The sequence below is a fragment of the Sebastes fasciatus genome, chromosome 2 (genome assembly GCF_043250625.1).
Source record: "Sebastes fasciatus isolate fSebFas1 chromosome 2, fSebFas1.pri, whole genome shotgun sequence".
NCBI lineage: Eukaryota > Metazoa > Chordata > Actinopteri > Perciformes > Sebastidae > Sebastes > Sebastes fasciatus.
In genome coordinates this window covers 12,899,890-12,918,358 of record NC_133796.1, presented here as the reverse complement: position 1 = coordinate 12,918,358, position 18,469 = coordinate 12,899,890, and the positions used below count along the sequence as shown (strand labels likewise).

General features: G+C 41.3%; 1 long non-coding RNA gene across 2 annotated transcripts in view; it reads right to left on the bottom strand.

Moving 5' to 3' along the window:
* LOC141752399 (uncharacterized) overlaps positions 1 to 18,469 on the bottom strand; it is a 100,431-nt gene that overhangs the window by 23,840 nt on the left and 58,122 nt on the right. The window lies entirely within an intron of this gene.

The following is an 18,469-nucleotide window of genomic DNA, read 5'->3' as shown; positions in this document are numbered from 1 at the left end:
CAAATGTGAGCCCCGAGGCAAATGGTGGCTAAAGGTACTGTATCAAACACTGAAGAAAGCCTTCAAACTCTAGTCTGATAAAGTAATACTTTTATCTCACATCAATGTTTGATAAAGCATTAAAACAGCCCTCTGTCCTTGTGGGAGATTAAACATTTTTAAATATATCACAGGGTAAACGTGTCATTGCAAAATTTTCCCTCCTTCTTGAAAAAGGTACAGTGTGTAACATCTGGCGCCATCTAGCGGCGAGGTTGCAGATTGCAACCTCTCCCGTGTGCCAACCGCGTAGAAGAACGACGGTGGCTGACGTGAAAACGCGAATGGTCCTCTCTAGAGCTTGTTGTAAAAATAGCGTAGGTTATCTGGAGAATAGCAGAGCCAGTGCGTGGAGTGTGTGTACATGGGAAGTGAGTCGTGAAACAAGCGAGAGAGAGAGCGCCGGCAAATGTGTGTGATGTTGTGAGCGAAAAAGTGAGCTAGCTTTGAGAATATCAGTGAATGTACAATGGAAGTTGCAGGTTTTGCAGAAATAAATGTTGCAGCTCCTCAAGACCAACAGAGTTTTCCCGTGTCTTGTTTCCCGGCGGCTGAGTGGAGTGAAGTGGGTTAACTCCTGAGAGAGTAACGTTATCAACCCCGGCCCAAGCAGGAAATGTTAACACAGTGGTTTGTCCGTTCTGGGCTACTGTAGAAACATGGCGGATGCCTCCATGAAGAGGATTGCACCGTATGTAGATATAAACGGCTCATTCTAAGGTAATGAAAACACAACGACTCTTATTTTCAGATGATTATACACTAAAGAAAACATGCTTATTAATATCATATTCCATTTCTGCCAATAGATTCCCCTAATTGTTACACACTGGTCCTTTAAGATCATAAATAATAATAAAAACAACTTCATTTGCCATGAAAAAGAAATGGGAAAGCATTTAATTTGGGAGCCCTAATTCAGTTATATAACAAGGTTGTTAAATGCTAATACATTCACTCTAAATTCACAGAAACTCAGTTTTGCATTCTGTCTGCTTCACATTTGTTTCTATTTAATAATGACCTCGAAGGTTAATACAATTGTTTTAATTAGTAAGTAAGTTAGGTGCCTCTTGTAGATATTAAAGGTCGATCTAACTGATAACACTCACAGTAAATGCTGTTCAATATGAAGGTTCTGTCTGATACAGTGAAGAAAAGCATTATAAACAATCTTTGTGGCATTATGTTTTCCCATAAAGGTGATTTGCCGATGCAAAACACTTGCATTTGAACATAATTTGTAGGAGATAACATTGCCCCGAGACGCTGTTTTTTTTAAAATCATGTACAGTCCTTGACAAAACGCACTCGTCTAGTCTTGACAATAATAACTACTTCCATTTTGATTCTATAAACAACTTTAATCATGTCTTCTCTGTTGAGGTGCAGCTTTATTGCATCATGATTGTATTTCTTGATAGTTCTGCATGCTCCTTTATTTGTCATCTATCTGGTGTGTGCTTTTCACTGAGGGGTACGTAGTTCTACTCCGGAGCAGAATTGAAGTCACTTAGTCTGTCATGTCTGCTTTCATTTCTGGCAAATCAGACGGAGGAGCCTGCAAGTCATTAGATGAGAATGAAGCAATAGACTGTGAAATATAATGTATACAGAGAGAGGAAAGCAAACAATGACCTTCGCTAGGAAAACAGAATGAAAATGAAGGTTAGCACGACTGTGTGGAACATCTTTCCTGGAGTAGTAAACACTTATCTATGCCCAGGGAATGAGTAGCAAAATATCATGAGGTGCTACTGTTATTTGCTGCTGTTTTCACTCCAGCAAGGGTCAAATTATTTGAGAGAGAATATAATTTATCAATGTTAGATGCACTAGGAATAATGATTACAGAAATAGTAATCATCTTTAAGAGTGATATTTCAGCTTAAGTTCTATGTAGCCAACAAAAAAATTAAAACACTGCAGGAACTGTTACTATGTTTAAGCAGATGTTTCTGAACAGACCAGCTTTTCTTCATTGTCATTCTCTAATTTCCCAGCCCCATTTATGTACTGTTCAATGAGGGGGCAGAATAGTAGGAGCACATCTTAGTATAAAGCAATTCAAAAGCACGCCACCACTTTACTACTACATCACAAATTAACTTCCCTGATTAGTGCATTATGAGGTTTACAAAAGGTGTGGTTTACTGCAAGGCTGTTGTGTTGGATTGTATCAGATTGTACAGGTACAACTAATAAACTGATAACTCCAGTGTGTAACAAAATGTGGCATGAATTTGTATTGTATTTGCACATTTTATTATTATTAACATGTTTTCCGGACCGCAACTTTACCGTTTTGGTACACTCTCATCGCTCTCATCATAATTCTTTCGGCTGTATACATGCAGCTGTTTTCATTGAAAAGTACTGATCAACCCACTTGCTAGCTGGTGAACATAGTGGATGTATAAAGAGAACTGGATACAGCTTTGGAAGCGGGCTCCCGTTCATTCCTATGAGAGTTGCTTGGTGGTGCATGACGCCAAAATGGCTCAACTACCGAGTGATAAAGTACCAGGATCATCCAGCAATCTTCCGCATCCCTTGGGCCTATAGAGCAGGCTCAGTAGCATTTCCTTTAACATCGCCTCCCAGCCCTCGGTCTGTGTCTCATTCACATGAACGGAGGAAGGAGAATAACTCTGGATTCAGCTAGTAGTGCATTTTACAACGTTTAGGACCTAATGATTTAAATAAGGGCTATTCAAGTGTTGATTCACCTTAAAAAAATTATCCACTGATTTACAGACGTCTCTTTTCCGATTCAAGTCTATGGGAAAAAGTCTTTTGGGCCCAATGGCATCACATGATAGACACAGAAGTTGTAGTACCACTGTTCGCCCACTACGAAAATTTGCTTCAAAGCCTGGCGGTCTTCCTGGAGGCTTGCATTTAGTAGCTAAAGATCCACATATTTCCCTCAGAAGTTAGTGGAGACAAAAAACAGAGATAAAAAAGAGTGAATATTGATGGACATGCATCCATCAGGTGGCCAGAAACACAACTCCAAATGAATGCTATGCAAATGAATGCTTTTGCTCTGTATCTGTTGGATGTGTAAATAGGCCCAACAAATCTGTTATTGCAGGTATTACTGATGTAGAAAAGAAAGAAAAACTGAAAAACAATGTTGCTTCCTTAGAAGCAGTTTCCTTGTTGCTATAATATATTTGCATATTTATAGGGCAAAAGGTCAAAGTACACAAACATAGACATGGTTACGTAACCTAAGCTGTGCCAAAGACATACTAGCCTCCTGTCTAGAACCAGTAAGTATACTATATATTAGTGAAAAATGACTGGGTGAATCAGGTTACATGGCTTAAACAGAAATTAATTAAACTACAAAAATGTCTGTGTTTTTAATATTTGATGGTAAGCAGGAATGTATTGTTTAATAAAACAAATGCAAACTAAATAAAAGCAGTAGAACAGTAAAAGCAGTGAGTAAACAATGTGCTTCTTTTTGCCTAAAGAGCAGCTACCTCTGGGAAATGTTTGCATAAATAAAACTCCAATCTCTCCCTGCCAGACCTCTCTTCTACTTTCTGTACTGTCAGTTTGTTTTTTTAGTAACCTTTATATCTCCCTTTAAGCATGCCCATGAGCTTGTCTGTATGTCTGATCATCAATTTCACGATTTTTCAGCCAGGTCTGTTGTTTGGCTCGGTGTACAGCTGGACTTCATGTCTGACTCATACTTAGCCAAACACTGTGCCCTGTGGAATCATGGGATATTTGAGACAAGGTTGCCATACTTGACGGTGCTCCCCTCCTTCTCTGGCTCGTGGTTCTGGACAAATGGAATCTGGACCAAATTGTCCCCACTTGTTTAAAAAAAAAAAAAAAAAAAGGCTCTATTGGAGGTCCAGAGATGCGTTTGCAAATGTCAAATTGGTCATGGTGCAGATTGGGAGAGGAAAAGACAAAACAAATAGACAGCTGGTTCCAATTATGGTTTTACTAGGCGCTGATGGGCCAGTAATTACAGGATTAGAGACGTGTAACTGCACACAGCTTTGGGTGCTGCTCTCCAAGTTTGGAGAGGCAGAGAGAGACTAGAGCAGGCCAAAGCCAGAACAGCTCAAACAGTGATGGTTGCACATTACAGCAGCAAAGGCCCCGTACGTCACTCATTGTGTCCGTTGGCCAAAGATCTGTTGAGGCTGCGGCGGTGACATTTGAGGGTTCCCTCTGTAACAGTTCATTCCAAAAAGATCATCTAAAGCTTTAAAGTCTTTCCCCTTCATGGCCAATGAAGCTAAAACCTTGAAACTGCTTTTGGTGCAACCTGATTGTTGTTAATCTAGATGACAATAAGTAGAAACATGGACATCCCGGTGAGAATTTAATCAAAGAATAGTTATAAAGTCGTTCCTAAAACTATTTGAATCAAGGACTTTATCAATGGTAACAATATTTGAGAGCAGACTCGTTGACACGGTTAATGTATCTATTCATGTATTTCTAGATATCAGAATTTACATACGGAACGCATTTCCTATTTCTAGTTTAGCTCTGAAAGGTCCAGGTTGAAAGTGTCTCTCGACTGTGGACTTCTCAGCTTTAGGGCATCCCTCGCCACTTCCCGGGGCCGTTGTCTTAGCGCATGTAGGAATGTACATGATTGCATGTGCTTACATGTGTAGTACAGTACATAATGTGTGGTGTGGCCCATCTCCCTGCTAATACAGGCAGTGAGCAGACAAGACGGTGACAGACAGTGAGGACACAAACAGATCTCCAGCCTTCTGAAGGCCCCAGGCTGAGCCCCGTGGCCCCGGGACCGTGCTCCATGTTGTCCCCCCGGATCATGTCAGGGAAAGCTCAGCCTCCCTCCGAAGGAGGAGCTGCTGGGGAGCATATGTTGTATGTGACACATGGTCGCACTGACACACATGTGCGTGGCCATGCATTTATACAAACAGCAACCCCCCTTCCCCTCTAACCACACAAACAAACATACACACACTCTCTCTCTAAACCACCTGGAAATAACCACTAACACACATACTTGCATGCATGCACACTAACATTAAATACACTGTTACCAACCTATACACACCCACTAAGACCAGAGACTCGCTCACTCCCATCTAGATCTCCAGTTTAACAAATCACTGTTTCCCCAGCAGCACAGCACAGCACTCCCAGCCCCCCTCCACTGCAGAGGCAACAATACCATAGCAACCAGCTGGATTACATCCAGCATAATATGTATTAGATTTGATGGAGTCAAAGCGCTGGCCACAATCTAATTAAAGCTAATGTGTTTGTGTTGTGTGCTGCTGATTGTAGTCTCGGTGGACTGCAGTAGGGCTAACGCGGACATGATGAGGCCAGTGTTTTGGCTGCTCAGACGTTCCCTGTAATTGAGGCCGCTGAGTTAGCTTGCACTGATTGGTTGGCTTTTGGTTGTTCTTGTAAAACAGACGCTGTGTAAATATAAAGGCCTGTGTCCACCAGGCGCGTTTTGGATCCAGTATTTGACATGCATATGTTGGGGCCGACATGGGGTCATTTTGTTCAGCTGCGCTGTGTCCACCAGGCGTGGATGTGGCATGACAGCCAGACTGGAGCCTCACGGCAATCTCTACTGTCCTTTGTCCACTTCTGGTTTAGTTATTTTCTGGGTACACTTGTGCCTATTGTGGCAATAAAGGGTTTTTATTGGTTTATTGACACAGACAAAAACACCAAAATGTCAGTGAAACCTATACAGTGGGTATTAATTATGAATTTCTGATGTATGGTCTACTTTGTTATCGGTAAAGCTGAAACAATTAGTAGATTAAAAAGGGGCAATGTAAGATCCGGCCAGAATTTTTGCCTCTGCTCAATCCATCATGAGGACGAAGAAGCAGAGCTGCCTCGAGGGCTTGTTAATCACATTGAAGGTACAGGATCCTTGTACGTTTTTAATAGTTGGTTAATTGGATTCAATTCAAAGTGGCAGAAACTAGAAAAACAACTTGTGTTTTTGCTTCGTCCTCCCCGCTGCTAGGAGGCTGCTTCGCCGGGGGAGTGGGTGGCGGCTCCAAGAAACGGACAGACCTTCAGTAGCAGTTAGCTCAAATTCAACCAGCAATGCAAACCCCAACACCGGGGGTCTGATCCCGGGGGACCGCCCTGACTCCGCACCGGATCAGCAAACTTTCTGTTGCAGCTGTTACACAGGTTAGACCCAGCGTTCCACCAGTCTGCTGTGACTCCCGGCGCTGGGGTGTGTTCTGGCTGCATTCGAGTTGCTGTGGCAATGGGATAGCAGTGTTATTTTGACTCTCCCTCTTGCAGTTTGGTCGAATGTTGAGTGTTCTTGCCTTGCTTTTTTTTTTCTTTTTTTTTTTTAATAACTGATGACTAAATTTTGATTGTCTGGACACAGTAGTAGAGGGGAAATGCTGCACTGCCATGTAGGAAATCGGACCGTGGAACTAGTCAAACTGCTTACCAAAATTTCTGACCTACCAAAATCAATCAAATTGTTCGAGAGTCTGATTATTGATTGTTCAGGCAATTACTCTACCATCATGCCCGCCCCTCGAACTGCATGTCAAACGACAATCGATCAGGCAGAAATTTGCCCCAATTCTGGGCTAAGATCGGGCTAAATCTGTTCAGTGTCTGCCCAGCTTTAGTCTTCTATGACTAAGAAACTAAATATCTGAATATTGAGTCTGGGAAATTGTGGTGGACATTTGACATTTTTATTGACTGAAGATTAATCCAATAAGAAAACAATTTGCATTATCATCAGTGCTGTCTCTTTTGTAGCAACAAATGAGTTAATCAGGGTATCTTGTCATCGTATTAGTAGTTTTGTGTCATGATTGAAGGCAATAATTGAAATCCAATCCATATTGCATAACCAATTTATGAATATACAGTAGATCATGTATTGCTATGTACCCTTCATACAGAATGTAAATGTGTGTTTGTAGATTGTGGAGAAGCAACTGATTTATTAGGATGTTCGAATGTGTTTTTCAAACCACAATGTATTTCTACTCCAATTCATATTTTGGAAAAATGTACATCACCTTAAAGAGACGTACAGTATATCATCTCCACAGTGTAAACATGATAACTCATGCTGTGACACTGAGATTTTCATATCATGATGAAGCAGAGTCAATCTGCAGCAGAGAGCAGTATTGGATAGAGTCACACTCTCCTCTCAGCCTTGTAAAGTACAGAGTGCCCGGCTCTCGCAAGGTAACCATCTTTCTTGGCCGTCCGTCTCATTCACTTGTAAAACATAGCTATACTTTATAGGCTTGTTACTGCCACAGGGTTACTCTTTTATTTATTAGCCTGTCCACAGTGAATGGATGTGTTTCTGTCTGTGATGTGAACCTCTTGAAGTGAGCCTGACTCCTGTGTTGCTTCTATCAGGGTTGGACGGGAATGCTAATGCTATCAGACAATCAGTCCCCTGCCTGTGGGTGGATAAGACTTGTGTTTGTGTGTGTGTGTGTGTGTGTGTGTGTGTGTGTGTGTGTTTGTTTGCATCCATGTAAGAGGGATGTGATTAAGACACCAACTCTAGCATGTAAATTGTTCCCTTATGTGTTCTTGTCTGTTAAATAGTCACATAACAGATACAAAAAACAGGTTTAATTTTGACCCAGAGCTGATATCCCATATTTACACCTATCTGTTCAAACTGATTGAACTGTCTGAATATTTCAGCTACATCCTTCCAGAGGGCTTTTGGGGGGGTTGGGGTTTGCCACGTATGGTGACTCGATGCATCTTGGACCGCTGAGCCTCAGCGCATTGAACTCCGAGATAAATGATAAAAGGGAGCTAATCTTCAATGGCATGCCATCATAGCTCATTTCCATAGCAGCCTCTCTCATTGTAGCAGGATCAAATCTGAGCTGGCACAGAACAGTTGTTTCCATTTGATATGCCCCTCTGCCCACTGCACCATAATGGCTGCCCCGCAATAAGGATATACTTTTTGATTGCCAGTGAATATCCTGCAGCGATTCAATGCTTTTCCCTTCTGACGGTGAGCGCCAGAGCCCCATTCTGTTCCCGCAGTTGAGTTCATCTCGATTTGGACAGGGAGGCAGAGGATGGAGGGGAGAAGAAAAGAGAAGAGATTTTAGTGCACTCTCTGTTCTCCGCGATAATGAATGCTTTGTCAGGGAGAATCCATCAACGGTCACTGTGGGGGGAGGAAATGTCAGGGAAAGTTATGGTTTGTTGGCTTTTAACCCACGTGGCCCAGCCCCGCAAAGTAATTGAAGTACAGAAAATGTCATGTTGTTGCACTTCATCTATTTGTATAGCTGTCTCACAGGATAAATAGAAATATTGCTGTGGCAACACGACGAACAACAAGCGGAGTGTCTGTTTAGATCTGCAAAGTGTGGGTGGAAGGTTGATGTACCGTACAATACACCACATCGCACATCCACGACGTTGCAAAAAAGAGAATCTATCGATTCTTGTTCTTCTACCATTTGTGTGCTTTTTTATGCTCTTGTGCCTCTTTCAGAAATAGCTTATTCTTCTTTTGTCAATTTGATATTGCGGAGACCCGAGTGAAAAATCAGGGCTTGATGATTGCAGCCTTGTTGAACGCAGTCGGTATCTGTGCGATATGGACAGGAAAGGGATGAGTAGCTCACAAGGCATGAAAGAAGGAAATCTGTGTATGCCGTGAGCACAGCCTCTCCAAGGTGTTCCTCTGTGACAAAGGAAAGACATGATGCTAAAACAGATAATCTTTCTCGCAGGGAGAGTTACAATTATTGTCTCCTCACTCGATTTTAGGAAAAAAAAAGATCATTGCAGGCATTTTATCTCTTAACTGTAAAATGTAACACTATCTGACTGAACACCATTATAAAGCAGCATTTAATATAGCTAAATATAAATAATCCATTCTTTAAAACGTCTTACCAAGCGTAAAATTTGGGGCTGTCAATCGATTCCAATATTAAATCGCATGACTGTCCATAGTTTATGGCAAATATGCTTTCTTTGTGCAAACGTATGTATATATTTATTATTGGAAATCAATTTACAACACAAAACAATAGCAAATATAGTACTGTATATGTACTGCATTTAACATAAGGTATATGCTCAAATCATAACATGGCAAACTCAAGCCCAACAGGCAACAACAGCTGTCAGTGTGTCAGTGGGCTGACTTGACTATTGTTTGCCCCAAACTGCATGTGATTATCATAAAGTGGGCATGTCTGTAAAGGGGAGACTCGTGGATTCCCAGATAACCCATTTTCATTTACATATCTTGAGGTCAGAGGTCAAGGGACCCCTTTGAAAATGTCCATGTCAGTTTTTCCTTGCCAAAATGTAGCGTCAGTTTGGAGCGTTATTTAGTCTAATTTGCTACAAGCTAGTATGACATGGTTGGTAGCAATGGATCTTTAGGTTTTCTACTTTTATATGATGCCAGTATCTTAACTCTAGCTTTAAAACTGAGCATAAATCTAAAAATCGCAAGTAGCGTTTTTGGCAAATTTGAGTTAACGCGTTATTATCAAGTTAACTTTGACGGCCCTAATATAATTCAAAGTTATCTACTTAGTATATCTTCCAAATAAACTACGAACTTTAAACACTTCTGTGTCCTTACAGATTTGCCAGTGTAATTATATTCACCCAACAGCATACCCATCCATGTCTAACTAAAAGCCAGTGGAAGCTGGGGCGGATGCATTGCAGCCGGTTCTAATTGGAGAGGGCCTGTCTGTCTCTGTTGTTTAGTGATCCATGGATGTACCCTTTCCTCCAGTTAGAGGTAACCGGGCTTGAATGACACCTCCACGTTAGTGAAAGCTGCACAACCTCAAACTGATCAGCCTCTTTAACTGGTGAAGCATGGCTCCTTGTGTAGCCTTTCCCCACTTCCAGCCTGCCTCATTCCACATTTGAGGCCAGAAATAACTGTCAGTGTTGGCCCAACTAGGCTCCAGGAATCCATCGCCGACATTCTTCATGTGAGTAATGGGAGAATGTGTGTGGCTTTATCTCCCATCCATCCCGGGTATTGTTTGACTACCCTGCCCCAACAATGTAAACGCTCCGAGTCAGAGTTCACCAAGGTCATGTGTGGTATTTATTGACCCAAAGAAAAGAAGAGAAAACACTAGGGGAAATATTTTTGCTGTGGTTTTAAATTGAGGCAAACATTGCGGTTTGCAAACAACTGCTTTTCTCTTGGAAACTGTCCGTCATGGACGTCACATGATCCCAGCGCTGAGCAGCTCATGTGTTTTCATTCTGGCGCTGTATGTTAAGCAGCGCACAGTGATTTGATTCAAATGTTATGATTGGAAGGATGGAAAAAAATCTGCAATCTTCAGTAATTGTTCGCCGGAATGAAATTGAGTCACACCCAACTGAGCATGAAATAACATTGGCAGATGACACTGCTGTTACTGTGCCTGAAACAACACGATTCTAATAGGAATAATCAGCACCTTCTTGCAGAGCAGAGACACACACGCAGGTCCATACCTTTAGGTGATTAGTTGATGCAAACTGTTTTACCAGGTAGGGCTGTTAAAGTATGAATTAATCCCTAAATGGAGCTCCAAGAAAAATGCATAATTTTAAATCTGTATCCTGAAAATGAACTCTTCTCACCCAATAGACTGATTAGGACTGTGAGGGCTCTCATTGCCACATATTCTTGATATGGCACAGCAGGTGTTTGAAGATAGCGGTTTCCTGCTTTTGTATAATTGTTGTCAAAGAAATTCCATAGTAAATCCGTTTAACTAAGCAAATACATTGCAATGTTATTGTAATATCCTTGAGTCACAAAATCGTAGACACAAGCGTGTTACAAGGATAGGTTCCCAATTTTCCAAGTCTGCCTTAAAACAACATTTACATACCCATATGTACACTCAACAGTTATTGGTTGCTGTAATCTTTTTCCCCTTTCTAAAGTGGCTGTAAAAAGACAATTTCAATGTAAAAGAAAGAAACGGTCCTTGCTCTATGCAAAAAGGCATTCTTAAGTTCAACTGAAGCTATTAGGCTTCAACAGTCTCCTTTAGCCAAATCAAGTGGGTATCTTCTGAAGTCTTTTTATTACTAAATTCCCTCTTTGCGTTTCCTTGCTGAGCTGACAGATAGTAACACAAAGAGGGAATTTTGTAATAAAAACTGTAATATTGGAAAATAGCCACTCAGACTGTCGAAGACTCATATTAGCTTTGGCTAAAGTGTAGAATGCATTTTTGCACAGAATGAGGATTTTCTCCCCCCATCTCATTAGAGTCAAGTTAGGGATGGATCTCTTCATGGCCAGCATGGAAAGTAGAAACAAGTACAGTGACTGAGTACTGTGTTGATATACATATGGGCATGTGAATCTATCCTTTAAAACCTTTAAAATGTTATAAATTTGATCATGAATTCAAATATTGAGTCTGTGCTCAACATACAAATACCTGAATAATATTTGAATTGAGAACCTTTAAAGCCGTCTGTACTGATTTGTTACAACCAAGGGGAAAATAAAAACACATTTTCTCTTAATATTCCACCACATACTCGGTTCCAGCAGCTTTCCAGATGTTAAACTTCCCTGACACTTGTTTATTTTGCGTCTCTGCTATTTTGCCGGCTTGAGCTTATATACTATAAGTGGCTTCCCACAGTTTTATATCGTGTGTCACAGTACAGGAAGTAATGGTTTAAGGTTAATATAAAAAAGGTAAATGCTATAACGGATGGTCCAGAGGGACGAATAGTTAAGGTTAGGACAGCCTTTTGGTCAGGGGATAGGAAGCGCATGAGCAGAATTGGGCAAGCGTCTCTTTGCACCATCCAGTCTAGCATCAAGAGTTTAGAGCTCTAATGTGTGCAATGTGTTACAAGATGGAGGACTAGGGACCAGAATGTTTTTACACTGCATTGTACTTTGTCTTTTACAGTCAATCATGATGCTAAACAGGCTGTGCAGCCACACAGCAAATAACAATTTACCCAATTTGTACTGAATAATGTTCTACTAATGTATTTACAAGGGGACAAGTGGTTTAGAAAATGAATGGATGAATGGATAGTAGCCTAAAGCACCAACACACTAAAGCTAGGAGCACTACTCATATTAATGCACATCATGAATACTTACAGAATTGCACCTTTTATCCATGAATGTCAAGTTTTCTGACTCATGGTCATTGCATTTAGAAATGATGCTGCTGAGTTTGGCTGAGGGTGCTGGGTACCTAGATGGGTTCACTCCCCACACTGCTGCACAGCTCTGTTAGCCCAGTGGCTCTCTGGAGGCTCAGAGCTGATCAGTAAACAGACTGACCTGATTCTGATGCCCTGCCTCCAGCTATTCAGTCCAGAATCATTGAGCACAGCTCCTCTCATGAACAGACAGGCACTACATGGTCTTGGTATTTAGCTGGCCACTCCTCCTCCATTTTTCTTCCGTTCAACCAGCTGCCGCAGCAAAGATAAATGTTTTTTGAAACGAGAGACTGCAAGTTGGTGTATATTAAGCAAGTAGAGATTACTATACCGCTTCAGTAAAAATCAATAGCCCCGATTGACTTTGCCTTCGAAAAAAAAAAAAAAGGTGAGCCAGCCTTTAAACATATATACCCATAGAGATATCCATTCAACTCAACGGTTTTGCTCCGACTAACCTGAGGTGACTGCTGTACCCTGATGTGAACATTTTCTTCGGAATATTACCTTAATTGCATTTATGCTTTGATCTACGGTTAGGCCGGTGTAAAAATATTCAAATCGGTTTGATATTAGCACCGTGACGCTGTCGGCACAGGTTGCTGATGTAGGCTCCTTTTTAATTTGCCAAAACGTGTCATAATGACAAATACCAGTTCAGCTGGTCTGCATAAAATGCAATGTACTCTACTTTATTCAATTATACACAGTGGAGAGGGAAAAGACAGTAGATGACCCCCAACAAAGATATGAGCTGGATTCCAACTGTTGGTCTGAGGGGAAACATAAGTTTTATTAATACTTCCTGCCTAGTTCAATGAACTACTGAAAGTGTAACTCAGAGAATATTCTTACACACGCAAAATACTGAGACAATAATAAAAGCAATACTGTAAACAAAGCGCCGCACATGTATGTACTGTAGCACCGAGTTTAAACGGACATTTGAAAAACCCACAACCCATATCTTGGAGATATACGATTTATATGAATTATATGAATAGAAAAGCCACGTTATTGTTTATACAACAGGTACTGATACCTAAACAACAAAATAGTTACCAGTGTCTTTCAGACCAAACCTTATGACCTTTCCAAAAAGCATTTCGATGAGTGTCTCCTTATGCCCCGATCAGACATGACACGTTGTAGAAACGCGTCGCTAGAAACGCGTGCAGCAATGCAGATGAAAGTTTAATATTAGCGGTATTTAATGACAATTAACTATATAATTCAAGATAGTCTGGGAATAACTGGAGTTTTTCGAGTTCTTTCCTTCTACTACTTCCATCATTGCCTCTTGGAGATGGCATTAACTTTTGTAAGTGACCTCTTGCCTTGATGCAACATAAGTTGTTTAACATTTTTGACAAAAAACAAATGTTGTGATTTCGCTGGTAAGTGCAGTCTCCATATATACTGAAATTGTGGTAGTAGTAAACATAGCTAGTGACAGTAGTAGTATATTGTGCTTAAAGCCCTACGATAGAGGCAAGACATCCCCATATAAAAGGAACCCAGTACCAGGGTCTACCCACTGAACGTTACAGAGCCCAAAGAAACACTCACATTCAGTGAGATTACTCATTTAAGATCTTCTCCATCTATCTCATATTGACTTGGTTAATGTGCACACAGTGAGATACACCATATCTCTATCACCCTGTCGTCAGAATAGGCTCGGTCCCATGAGCAGTCAGTGCATTGTCTCTCCTGGAAATTAGTGGGGGATGGAATTAAAGAAAAAGGTTAATTAAGAAAGAGCTTAAATCACAGCTGCTAATCACTGCAACTTACACACAGAGCAGTATCTACAGTCATTTCTGTTGAGAGCGAGGAACGGAGATGCGGTTCGACAGAAAAGTGCTGGAAACAATAGGTGAGAGGCTCATTAAACTGCTGACAGTACCTTAATTCGCTCTCTAAAACCAGCAACACACGCAAATTGAAGTGAGGGAGACGTTTCCTCCTCAAAGTTACTCTTCGTAGTTTAATTAGAGGTCACGATGTGTGATGATTATGCATCGCCACTGTTGTGTTGAGCAGGGTGAGTGCGTCGGAGACTGGCGACGGTACACGAGCACGATTAGGCAGATCTATCAAGATGTGTGTAATGGATTTAGCCATTATAGAAATTCATATGCATGCAGTAATTTCACTACTGTCCATGAATACCACGATGTGTGTGTGTGCTTATTCTGTTTCTCTGCAAACTCCCCGACCTCTTGTTTGAGGCAAAAACGTTATTTAGATGTGATATGACATGTTTACAGTAAGGCCAAATGACCTTTGTGGGCACAATGAAAGCAAGTCACGAGATTAAAACAATGCATCTCTCCTGGTCCAAGTGGTTTTAATGCGATTCATAAAATTGGCCCTTAAAATACACAACACTGACATATTTATTATTCACTTTCTGCTTTTGCTACTATTCCATGTATGCATGTCTACTGGCAACGAGTGTGCAAGGCACCTGACTTTCTCTAGGCTGAGCAAATTGCTCCTCACCTCATCTGGATCTCGTTGTTGCCAGTTTTCGAGAAAAGCCATCATGCTGCGGCCATATGCAGGTGGGAAACGAGGAATGCTTGAGAACAAAACCTGCAGCTTCATTCCCCTCCAATACTAGACTAGCACGGTTGGGCCGTACCAGCTGCTCAAGAAACCCCCAGTGTGGGAAAGTCTCTCCTCGGCTAATGGAAGACAAACACCTCGGAGAGCGGTGGAGATAGCATGAAAACGATTAAAGCGTGACCCAGATTCTGTTGTGTCTCTGGCCTTTCACTGCCGTTGACATACAGGAGGGGACCTTGCTTATGAAAACACTGAAGAAACACTGGATGCTAATGAAGACAAACAACCTCATCCCAAGGTGCAGCTGGCACAGGCTTGGACATGATGAGAGAAGGAAGGCGCTCATCAATAGACCCATTATATTTATTAACAACTATGTTGTTTTTACCAAGAAGAAAAATGCAATAATAATAATTGCAAATGCAAACTTTTTGTCATATACTCAGAATCAATAGAGTTTGAAGTGAACAAGCAGCCTCAAAGATGCCTTTTTGTATTATGAATGTGACGGGAGGGCAGCACTCGACAACATTATTCAGTTCTCAGGCTATCATGAACTTTTTGTGACATTTCAGTGGCTGGCATTTACCTTCCACAGAAAAGCTTTAAATCATCTTGTACTTTTACTCATAACGATGCAATTTCTTTAAAAGGCTTTTATGGCATTTCTATGTATTCATTAGTGTCAGTCAAGTCTTAAAGCGACACAGCCTCTAATAAAACACGCTAATTCAAAAAGTCGATACGAGAACCATATTTTATTTGGTGGTATAACCTGTTTGCTGCACCGTTATGTTGGCTGCATCTGATCCTATTTATGTCTTCAGCAATTACAGCTCAGTGCTTGCGAAGCTCTTTTTGTCCCTGTCAGTATCTATTTGTCTTTGGAGAGATACATAGCAAAAACATCTTTTTTCTTTTCTAACTCTTTGCTTTAATCTCTGAGCTTTTGCTCCAGCTGAGCTCTCGGCAGTTGAACACTCCTAATTGACCTGTAGTTGAGTTGAGCTAATAGACCAACGAGGCGGTGTTTGTTGCATTTCGTGCACCCTTGTGCAACTCACTTTTTTTGCTGTTGAGAGAGGAGAAACGGAGAGAGAGAGAGAGAGAGAATAAAACATAAAAAGAGCAAAAGCCCCTTGATGTTTTGCTAGTGTTGTAGCAGTGTGTGATGGGACTCTAGGGAGAGATGCTCACATCCCAGCGGGGGGAGTCAACCCCCGCCTTTAGTCGCAAACCTGCCCCTGTTCTCTGCCGAGTTAACATCAATGAAGGGCATGAATGCTACACGGCTGATCAGGCGTTCTGCTGTATGGACAGTTGAGCCATTAGCCCTGCTGCTAAAGTGTACAATGTAGCATTTAGCATCAAAACACAGATAAGAAATCCTCACTTCTTTATCTTCATCCCCATTCACCCCTCCTCCTCTGGAATATATCCCTCTGGGGACCTTCTCTTTTTTTAAATACTCATCTCTTTAAACATGTCAGACCCTCCCCTTTGATTCATATCTCACCCATATCTTCTATTTGGTTTGATTTTTAGCCCTTTCTTTATGATTTTTTACATGGTCATACTATAAAAGGCCTTTGCAGAAAAAGCACTTGATGCTTGCAAATGCATGTAATGTAAGCGATCTTTGAGATGAAGCCTGCTGGACTCACAGTAAGTTCTCATTGCAAACTGTGTAGGCTAAATACTGAGAATGTGGAGGTAAATTGGATACGTTCCTGGTATGTGCGCATAGCAGAGGAATCTCGGTCATGAGGGATTCATTTAGCAAATATTCCAGCAGTCCAGCAAAGAATCTAGGAAGCCATTCCTCTGTGTTTCTAACAGCCCCTGATGCCATACGTGCCTGGAATGAACAATAGTGCATTCCTGCTGGTGGCCAGTAGGGGGCACTGATATGATACAGGACCCTGCCAATCTGTTATGCCTGGCTGGCCCACAGAGATGTTTGCAGTAATTTAGTTCCACTGCCAATATATAAATAGGAATTCTGCTGTTAGCACAAAAGAGCGGGGGGGGGAAAAACATACTGCCGAATGAATGTGAATTGCTCCCCTGCTCCCATTTCAACATCAAAGTAATCAAGGAAAACAAGCTTTTTTAATCGAAAGTATGCAATTAGAATAAAGCAGAACTGTCCTGGCTGTGCGCATTGCCAGAATGAAGAGATTAAATGGGTAAGGAGAGAGAAGGGGAGCACAATCAGTGTAGCGGGAGCCTTCGGACTGCAGTCAGAACAGATAATGTAACACCTTTCATTTCTGTCCTACACTGTTACGCCAAAGACTGGCTCAGTTCTGGAGGATTCAAGGGCAGAGGAAACGGCAATCATTAGACAGGAGAGTGATCGCTTTGTAGCAACGGCAGCTAATAAAAACATGGGTTTTTGTTATACTTACAACACTAAGACATCTGAGATTTTAAAAGACTTGCCTGTTCACTAAGTTACCACTGCACTTCTACTCCATCCCCAAGAGGAATTACACGGGGAAAAAAATAACGATGTATGTTACGAGGAATTGCCAAGAGAGTATGGTAAATTGTCCGTTACGATATAGAACTAATTTGTTTCTGGAGCATTAATGCCTCGTACAACCTCTCTCTCCTCACACACACACACGCACACGCACACACACACAGAAACTCGACACCGCTATCTATAGGCACACCCCATGCTGTCCTATCCTATGCAGTGTCAAAACAATGATAAACATTTGGCCGCTATAGGAGTGCTCTGGAAACCAGCCAAGCTGAATGGGCTGTTTTGTTTCACTGAACAATAGCTCTGCTAAAAGTACTTAACAGCTGTGCTATGCTCTGGGTTCCCCACAGACCAAAAAACAGTACAACATACTAGGAAGCGTTGCTTTGTGCAGTTGTTCATTTTCGTATCCAACTGGGAGCTTCAGTGTTGTTAAAGACTTTCAAAATGTAGTATACATTATTTCTGAATGAAGAGGAGGGACAACAATTGCCATTTCAAGCATGTGCTGTATCTTACGTGTCAAGGCTATCAATTAGCTACTGAAATTGTTACCACATTGTGAGATATTTGCTTATAGAATAGTCACAGTAGTCACTGACTATTTTTTTCCGAGGCTGTTCTCATACACCGTTCGTAGCTATACCTACAAAAAGTAATTTGTATTTATCCCATGAAATTAATGCATATTTAATGTACGTAATTGTGAACCAGGAAGTATAGAGAGTGACATATGCCGCATAGGGAGGAGGTTGGGGTAGATGGGCAAGCCCCCAAGAAGAGCGCCAGGCTGTGAAGCAAATTTTAAATAGTGGCCAAACGGTGGTACTACAACTTCCGTGTCCCTTCACGTGATGCCATTGGGCCCAAAAATACTTTTTTCCCCACAGACTTACATATGGAAAAAAACGTCTGAAACTCCGCAGATAAGTTACGACACTTCCGGTGTTATTTTAACCTAAACTTAGTTAGGTTTAGTTAGGTTTTCCTTAACCTAACTAAGTATCCTACTTTTGTTGCCTAAACATAACAAAGTTGATCTTTTCGAAAAACCTCACTAAGCAGTTTTATTTTGAAAAGACTGAAGCTGAAATTGACACGTGTCACATGTTGCTGGACATTCATAGGAAAAACGCTGGAAAAATGAGGAAT